The following is a 10083-nucleotide window of genomic DNA, read 5'->3' as shown; positions in this document are numbered from 1 at the left end:
CCTTAAGATCATTGCTGCATTCGTTCCAACGCTCGAAACGAGCTCACTTTTGTTGCCTATGTTTAATTTTTCGCGCGATCACCTACGTTTGCAACGCGCGTCCTCTCAAACCGATGGATCGGTTTCTCGGAACCGCTGCGGTTCGGCTTCCCGGAAACCCGGGACTCTGGCACGGTTTTCAACGCTCCGGACCAGAATGTACGGGACGTTACGCGCGTATTGCCCGCCTCGATACCCTCGTTACTCTCACCGATACGTTAACCCGACGAAACGCGATTCCTCGTGCAGCGAGAGTATCGCGAACGATGTTTTCCATCGCTCGAGGTCGTTTCTTTCGAGTTTCGAAGGTCGTGGGCATTCTACGCACTTGGATAGTCGCGTTCCTCGTAACGCGGCGTTTCCAATGCGCGTCGAAACGAATTCAACGGTCCGCGACGATGAATTTTACAATCGTTTTCGAACCGAACGTCGATTCTTTTTTTCATTCGAGATCGTTTCGAGATCGTACGTTGCGTGGATCGTTGAATTCCTTTCGATTCTACGGTACGACGTTGCGTTACGTATCAATGCGAAAGAAAACAGTGACGACGTTTAAATAAACTTGGAGAAAATGACCTCGAGGGATAAAAGAATGTAGGTTGTAATAGTCTCACTTTCGAATCGTACAAACTTGTCTCGATGTATTTTTCTTTGTATCGACAGAAATAACGAGGATATTAAATTGTACGGGATATAAGAGACACCTTGTACGTATATATTTTCATCCGGGACATTTCTTCGTAATATCGGAAATAAAGAAGCTATTCGAGGGTTACGTGTTACAGCGCTGTTGCGTGTCAGCGTATCCGAGGGAATCGTTTTCGTAAACGTTTTACGAATCGGGTATTTTCGAAATCGATTCCATCGGTTTTTTTTTTTTCTTTTTAATGTTTCGTCCCGTGTTTAGTCTTGCGAGTCTTTATTTACGACCTCGTCCGATGGGGAAGGTCACTCGTCGGGTATCCTCGATCCACGATTAAGGGTAACTCGCCCCTAGTTTAGAGGTTATGGGGTTCGCGATACGAGAGGTGAATAATAGGTAATTGCAATTTATTTCGAGGTTAGAATTGTTTGTTCGCGATCTAAACCAAAGACCATTAGTTTTCGTTTCGCAACACTCGTAAACCTCTCGGCTTTAACGTACTTTAAGACCACGAAAATCGGTGAGCTAATGTAAATACTTATTGTTATTGTTGAACAAGGTTTACGAGTATTCTGGCGCGGAAAGTTTAGATTGGGTCAGGTCTCGGAGAAGTAGGTATAAAAAAAAAGTACTATAACTCAAGTTTCTAATAATTATGGACCGGTAAATCTTTGGTAAAATGTTTTCCCGCTCTATTTTTCAAGTCGCGTAAAATAACATACACGAGGAATGAATTATTAGAAAGAGGAAAGCTACGAGAGATCCAATAAGAAACTTGAAACAATTGTAAATATTCGTCTGTGTAGAAATTATTAGTTACACAGATCCGATTCTCTTTTATTAACTTCACTTTTGTATATAAACTATGCACGTGTACCATTTACGATCGATCAAAGTTTCTTATTCGATCTTTCGTTACTCCGATAATTTATCCCTGGTATATTTCGTTTCGAGTTTCGTACAAATGATTTTCACCGAGCTGGACTCGAAAAATAGAATCGAAAGCGATTTATCAAAAACAAGTTGCCCGGATCGACCAACAATTTATCGATTTATTTAAATAATACAAACACTGATCGCTCATCGTTCCATCGATTACCAGCCGCCATTATTTCCCTCTACAGGACACTCGCGAATTCTTTCCTCTTTAACCCCTCCCCGACGCGACGTATGGAAAATTTCCAACGAACACAAACTATCGAACCAAACACACCTTTCCTCGACACGAACGAGACATTTTTCCAATCGGGAAACAAACGTGCCGAGAGCCATCCGGTATTATTTCTCAGCGGTAAAACGGCTGGAATTTAAAACATATTTACCAAATTTCCACGGAGAGCGATACACATTAACTAAATGCCTCGAGAACTTAACAAACACCAAGATCGTTAAAATCGGCGAGGTCGTCGATGATTAACCCAAACGATTGCCATTTGCCATCTTCGATCTTTTTCCAATAATTATTTTCCCATATTTAATTACAACAAACGCAACAAGATACAAGATATCGTTCTCTCTTTGTATTCCAAAATTAAAAACTCAAGGTCCACCCATTTGATCCGTTCCCCTCGTTTAAATATCGGCGCACGATTGAAAAACACTCCAAGATTGAACAATCGTCCCGAAAATATATTCGAGGAAACAACGTATCGAAAAGGAATCCTCTTGGACGTAACCGTCGTATCGAGCCGGTAGTCGTTTAAACGGGAGGGAGGGGGTTCAGGGTCCCGCGACGAAAGGAAAAAGTTGGGTCGGGGCCTCCACGAGTTGGAAACGCGTCGGGAGAATCGGGGCCTAACGCGTGAAATTGATATTGCTCGCAAGGTCGGGACGAACGAACGGCGGTGTACAGTGAGATCGGAACGAAACCGGAGCGAAACGGCCCGAAATTCGGCTAATTTTTTCTGACCTGATCGAAGGGGACGGTAGGTCCCCCTCTCCCCTCCCTCGCCCCTCTGGCCGGCGCGGCGATGATTTAGGGCCGCTCCGTCCACCGAAAGGCTCGCAGCCGTGGTGGGGAGCGGTCCCGGGGCCTTCCTCGGTCTCTCGGTTATTTACGAGGGACTCACTCGACAGACGTTTCCAGGACCACTGTCACGGTTACGTTCCCCGGATCATCGGGTAAGACGGAAAGCCTCGAGCAAACGAGACACCAGAGTTGCTTCCTTCCTTTCGTGGACCTTGGTCCGTCCTACCCCCACCTAAAGCGAGGTTCCAGGCATCGCCACCCCTCGTGGAAACGCAAACACTTTCCGGCCCGACTAATTTTAGTTTCATGATCGTTTCTCGACCGGTCGGAGACGACGCGTCCCGGCCTGCTCGGCACGCTCGTAAATCTTCGTGAGTGTGGGCCGTTAAACGGCACCTCCGATGTAATCTGTGGAAAGATGTAATTTGTCGGATCCGGGGAAAGACCGTGGGGGTCTTAAAGACTGCCGGTCGAGGCCGGGAGGAAATTCCGGAGAAAATAGAAATTTGTTAAAGAATTCCGGGTATCCGCCTCGAGAGGACGCGAGGGCGATAAGCGGTCGCGTCCGTCAGGATTTGGCGACGCTTAACTCTACGAAGAGTTAGGTGAGAGGGGGAAGAAGCGTCTCGACGAGTCCATCGTCGGATATTAAAAATACGGTATCTTTCGCGAGGAAAATATTTTACGAATTTTCTTTATCGGTCTCTGTGTCTTTAAGATCTTTAAGATCGATGTTGGACGATTAGTTTAGGTTTTGAGAGAATTGACTTAACTGTAGGAAGACTTAGAAGAGAGGGAGGAGATTTCGACGTCAGGTATTAAAAATACGGTATCTTTCGCTAGTAAAATATTTTCCGAATTTTCTTTATCGTTCTCTGTGTCTTTCAGATTCATGTTTGTCGATTAGTTTAGGTTTCGAGAGAATTAACTTAACTGGAGGAAGACTTAGAAGAGAGGGAGGAGATTTCGACGTCAGATATTAAAAATACGGTACCTTTCGGGAGTAAAATATTTTTTTTATCCTTCTCTGTGTCTTTAAGATTTATGTTTTACGATTAGTTTAAGTTTTGAGACAATTAACTTAACTCTAGAAAGACTTAGGTGAGAGGGGAGAGATTTAGACGAGTCCATCGTCGGATATTAAAAATACGATATCTCTCGCGCGTAAAATATTTTGCGAATATTCTTTATCGTCCTCCGTGTCTTTAAGATCGATGTTCGACAATTAGTTTAGATTTCGAGGGAATAAGAGTCTTAAAAGAAGAAAAAGCACCGGGGAAGAGTGACTATCCCTGTAGACATGGAAATCGAATTTAGTCAATGGTTTATACACGTTGGTAGAATAAACGTAGCATATATTCTTTATTTATAACGGGTCATCCAGGTTGGATGGTTTCCAAAAAAATAAATAAGCGGAGGGTTTTTTTTTTTTACGAGGGTCGTCAGACACGAGTAACCGAGGTTTGACCTTGACTGGATTGCAAAATCATGTTATGGATGTTATGGAAACTACAGAGGAGAGGGGGGTTGGGATTTTGAAAGAGAAAGATTAAAATATAATTTATCGAACGCGAAGGAATTGTGTGTTAACTGCAAAAGCACGTATTTATGAATCGTTCGAATAGTTGCACAGTGTATGATAAATTGCGTGGCACCAGATATGTCATGTTTTGATTAGATTAAAATAATGAGTGCAACACAGTTGCTTCAACGTTCGATAACGTTATTTCGCAAAATTTATTCTGTATAATTAGAAGCTGTTGCTATCGCAGAATTTACTTGAAAAATTATTACATTATTTTTCTCGTAACGTTATTCCCTGCTAAATATACGAAACCGCCATTGCTCGTAAAATACTTCGCTTTAAAGCACTTTTCAAACATAATTATAGTCAATGTAGATTCCAGGCGTTCCCCTTCCCCCTTGATCTTTAACGTGTTAACTCGTGACTCGATCTTCCTACGTTTAAACCTCGATTTATGTAAATTCTAATCTCCTTCGATATTATTGCGGTTCCTTCTGGTACCCATCAAATTTTGAACAACGATCCAGAAGGAACACTTTGCGTCACGGCACCCAAGGAATTAACGTGGACAGCTCACAGTCAAGTTGTTGCAAAATATCGACAGTCTACTCGGTAGGTTGCTTCTCTTCTTTCTCCTTTTTCCGCTTTGAGCATTCTACCGGTCTATCGACGTCACGAGTTTTTGTGTACACCTAACCGCGACACTAACGACTAAAACCACGTATAGCCAGTTTCGTCCCAGCGCGCGAATAAAACGTTCCATGAAAAGTTGATTCAGTTTTTGTTACTGCAGTTCTTACTTGCAGTCAAATCAAAATCAATCGACCGCTGGAAGCTTCCGTTATCCTCGATACACCTTCCAGCAACCCCCATCGCTGTACCTTTAGACCCTTCGTTGTTCCCAATCGCTCGAAAAATAGAAAATGCAATATTACGACCCTGTGTACTTAACAAAAAACGTAAATTGAATTTATCTGAACATATCTTCCGTCGTATCGTCACGAGATTATTATCGATGAATCGACGATGTTTCTCCCGTGAAAATGAGTCCAAACACGACCATAATCGGGCTACTTTTAATTACGCGTGATTGACAATTTTTGGAAAAACAATTCGAACGAAACACGATTGCCATCGAAAGTGACCCGTCGATCCATCGATAATGAAATACAATACCGTCTAGCGTTATTCAGATTTGAAAAATACAAAAATAAAAAATCGTACACCGATTTCGAAAAATACAAAAATAAAAAATATCAAAAATGTATCATCGTCCGTATCTAATCCGTCTCGTCGTAGACTCGATCGTTCGGGTCTCCCGAGCGTCGATCAACAACGTGGACAGTCCCGTAACTTTTATCGAGGGAGAACTTTGGACTTTTAACGAGGTGTCTCCGTACCGAAGCCCCGAGTACGTCGCGTCGATGTACGAGTAAGAGACGCTGCGTTATAAAGGTGGTAGGTATCGCCACTAGTTCGTGATCGAGCGTGTCTCGCGAGAAAGCGAACCGATCGGTACGGCCCTGGCTATAAGCCATTACCGCGAGGCACAGACACTCGCCGTCTCTGCTGCTCCGTTCGTCCTTCTCTCTCTCTCTCTGTCTCTCGCGGCGCGTCTTCGTCTCCGTTCCTCCGTCCCCGTCTGTTTTGGGGTCTCTCCGTCTCGTCAGGCGGGGTGGCAGATAACATTGCTGCATGACACCACTGCTCTTGGTAGAACTACTCCGGCACCGAGAGCAGCGGATACCTACAGGCACACAAGGAAGGAAGGAAGGTCCCTGGTCTCGTCTCGGAGCGCGCCGGGAGCCCTCCGTTCGTTCCTCTTTCTCTCTCGCGCGCACCGCTCGATGGTTCTCTCGGTTTCTCGTTCCCTCTTTCTCTGTCTCGCGGTCGGCCGCGAGCCTGTCCGTGCAGGCCACGCACACCGGCGTAGATCCTCGGAACAGCTCCAACGGAACGTCCATAACTGCGGCGCGGAGCAGTGCGCGCGGCGGTGCAGTGCATTAGGACTGGGTTACGACAGTAAATTTTCACTACCGTGCGGAGTTCTAATGGCCGGGAATGCAGCTGGTTTCAGTGGCCTCGAGTTGCCGTCTTCGTCTTCCATCTTCGTTGCTTCTCTTCCTTTAGCGCGCCGCTCCCGTACGTTCTCCCTCTTTGCTCGGGCGGAGCGCGTGTGTACGTATCCCCCGGTCGCATCGGTTGCGCGGAAAGCGAGAAAAGGAGCCGCCCCGTTAGAAAGGAAAGGAAAGCGGAGAAAGGGCGGAGTGCCAGGGAAGGGGTGGGGGAGGGGGAGTAGTAAGTTGTTCGCGGTTCCTTCGTGCGGGAAATGTTCCGCAGCGGTTAAATCCTTTCAGGCTGGGCGCGTACCTACACCGATGCTCGCGTAACTGAAAAGATTTTACCCCGGATAACTGAAATGGAATTGTCCCATTCTCCCCCCCGTCGGTGTTTACATTTCTTCAGCCAGTGCGATCCGTCGAGCGGAGCGGCCGACAGCTGTGAAAACAAAACCCGGCCGAAGTAACTTCAAAGCGACGCCGCGCGCGTATCGCTGCGACAACCACCCACGCAACGTGAAAACTTTTCTATTTGTCGGTGTATCTTCGCGGGAGTATCGTCGATGGATCGACGAGTTCCCGAGGAAAATGAGACCGAGCACGGTTGCATGTATCGAAGCTGAAGAAATTTGTTTGTAGTTTTTCTTGCATTTTAACGCGAACAATTTTAACAAGGTGCGACAATTTCGTTCGGTTATTTACCGGTACGAATTCGATCAGGGAAAGGGATTGTTTACGCAACCGTAAATTCTTATGTTTTACATTAGAAATTAAATTTTATACATTAGAAATGAACCGTCCCTTTTTTCATATCCCTGCACTCGGTATCTTACCGCTGTGAAAAACATCAGCAGCGGACGGTACTCGACTGAACAGTTCGCGGACCGATTGTGAGCTGTACTCGACTCGACTGAACAGTTCGGTCGAGAACCAATTGTGGACGGTGCACTCGACTCGATCAAACGGTTCGGTCACGGGCCAGTTGTGAGCTGCACTCGACTCGACTGAACAGTTCGTTCGAGAACCAATCGTGAACCGTGCTCGACTCGACCGAACACTTCAGTGGGGGGGGGGGGGGGGAATAGTCGTGGACTGTGCTCGACTCGAGCGAACGTTTCGGTGGGGGGAGAAGTCGTGGACTGTGCTCGACTCGAGCGAACGCTTCGGTGGTGGGAAAAGTCGTGACCGTGCTCGACTCGAGCGAGCGGTTCACTCGAGGAAAATCGTATACCGCGTTGGACTCGAGCGAGCAGTTTATTCGAGGATTAATCGGGAACGGTGCACGACTCGACTGAACAGTTCGGGTCGGATGGAAAGTCGAGGTTACGCGTTCGGTCTTTATCGTAGCGTCTCTCTTCCGTTTACCAAGTCCCCGGGAGCAAAGGGTGAGCGTGTACACACGCGTGCGCGTGCGCTCACGCGCGCGTCCGTGCGTGCACGCGGTGAAAGGGAAGAGCAATCAGACTGTCCGGTGATCCATCCTCCCGTCTCGTCTCCCGCCTCCGTTTCGAGCGTTCGTTCGGTGTCTCTCGGCGGCCCGTTCGTTTCCCTTCGTTTTTTCCGTCCCCTCGCGCCGTGGTTTGACTAAATCAAGTTTCAGCGGGACGACAAAAAGTAGTCCACCGTCTGTCCGCTCTCGCGATAATTAGTTTGCCTTGTTTTTGCCACGGAGACTCTTGGAAAATTCTCCGAGCGCAGATTGCGTCCGGGGATCGGATGCCTTCGGACGGGGGAACGTTAACGGCGAAACGGTAAGCTCGTTAATGTGTTTAACAAGGTTAACGAGTGCTCCGCATTAATGCCATCGATTCGAACCCGATACCACCGGGTACTCGAGTATCTGCTACGGAGCCACGAATGGGCCGCGTCCTGAGTAAACCGGACGAAGTAGAATGCGGGTATTACCCAATATACTACGGATAGGTATTAAAGAACTTTTATTTGTACGTGTTATTAGATTCTATTTCTACTTGGTTTTACTCCTCCGTTGCGAACAATCTAATTCGAACGAACGAACATCGTTGTATTCGATATCGGTGATAATCTGTAATGCAAATGAAATTCAACAATGGCAGCGATTTCAAGCATCGTTTCATTTTTCACGATTAAAACTTTCGTACCTTCTTACGCTCTATTTGCGGGTAACCGATTCCGATAATATAAATAATTGAACGATTAGTCGTATATAATGGTAGATTAGAAGAACCAATATACGAAACAAATACTAGACACAGCGAGTGCAAACAATTCTCGGTACCGTGGTGTGTATTACGCGATAAAAAAATCTATAAATATTGTAACCCGTAAACGGCTGAAAGTAAATAACGCAATATGGAAATTAAACGGTCTGTACGAGATCGAACGTAATAAGTGTTAACACTACCTACAGTACGAGGTTAGTTCTTCTTGTCTGTAACAGAGAAAAATATTACTTAACGTCGTTTCAACTTTAACTTGCTACCGTTATTGAATTCAATTCATCAAGTACAACAAGCGATGCTTAATATTGTTTTATGATACAAAAGACGCTATATTTTATGAACTCAACCCCTACGAAAGAAACGATCGAATATTTGTTAACCAGTTTGGTGTATAATCGAGTCTGTGGAGTTTCGAGGAATTTTTGAAAAAATTCCGTGCACAATACGAGACTGGAAAAATTTGTCAAACTGTATTTACGTTCTCATTGTTGGTTCTCGCGAGCAGTATGGACTCCCGTTTCTTTGCACAGACAGTTATAAGTACATATAGATAATTGTTTCGACCTGTATCGCGTTAAGCCGAAATCATTAAGATAAACGTTATCTATCGCGAGCTTTTATCGTCGAGGTTTACTAATACGAATTTTTTCGGAGTCCCCATGGACGAAACGGTTAGTTAGGTTAGGTTCCACGGTATCCGTAACGTAAATTTGCAACGTTCGAAGATAGTGTTACGGTGGAACCTTGTTAATCCGGATTAATTGGGGACAGAGGTCGTCCGGATTAAGCGATAATCCGGATCACCGAACTAAAGATAGCCCAAAGAGACGAGAACACCCATAAATGGAAAATTTAACGATATAAGTAGCGTTTCGAGTCAACAACGATACCGGACAACGTGCAGGATTTAAGTAACAATGCAACTATATGCAACTATAACGCAGTCGGAGTGACTTATCTGCCTTGTAAATCCCGTCTGTCTTTTAAAGTATAAACTCTACCGGATTATCCGACATTCGAATTAACGATGGTTTACCGTACTTGTAAACCCGGCTAGCTACTATTGGGTAATGCCGATTCATTGATAATTTTATGCGAAAATATTCGGTTGTTCGAAAAATCGTTTCGTTTTTTCGGTGAAAACGAAACACGATTTTTTCAAAGTGTACGAACAGTTTATTCAATCGTGTATCCTCCATTTTGGAAAACGAAACGACTTTCCGAACAACCCGATAACGTTTCTTAAAAATTGTTACATTTTCTCCTTGTTACATAAGAACGTCGATGGTATCGGGCAAATGTTTACTCAACATTGTCGACGTTTCCATTCGGGTTCGTTCTTCGAATTATTCGATACGCAAGAACACGTAACTTCGAACGATACAAACACGCAATATAAATTTCCCCGATGTAAGTGCGGACGTGAACGTTAAATTTCTTTTTTAATTTTGCAATATCTCCTTTCGCACGAGTGTTCGACAACTCGGGCGATATTTTCGGCTCGAGAGCGTGAAACGTGGACACGGTTGTTACAATTACCAGTTTCGACATCGTGAATTTTTCACGGAACGAGCGACTTCGCGCCCCTGCGGCGCGAAATCTTACAAAAATGTCGGTGAAAAATTTGTACCGGTTGAACACGATAA

The sequence above is a fragment of the Ptiloglossa arizonensis genome, chromosome 11, assembly GCF_051014685.1.
Source record: "Ptiloglossa arizonensis isolate GNS036 chromosome 11, iyPtiAriz1_principal, whole genome shotgun sequence".
NCBI lineage: Eukaryota > Metazoa > Arthropoda > Insecta > Hymenoptera > Colletidae > Ptiloglossa > Ptiloglossa arizonensis.
This window is presented reverse-complemented; position numbering follows the sequence as displayed.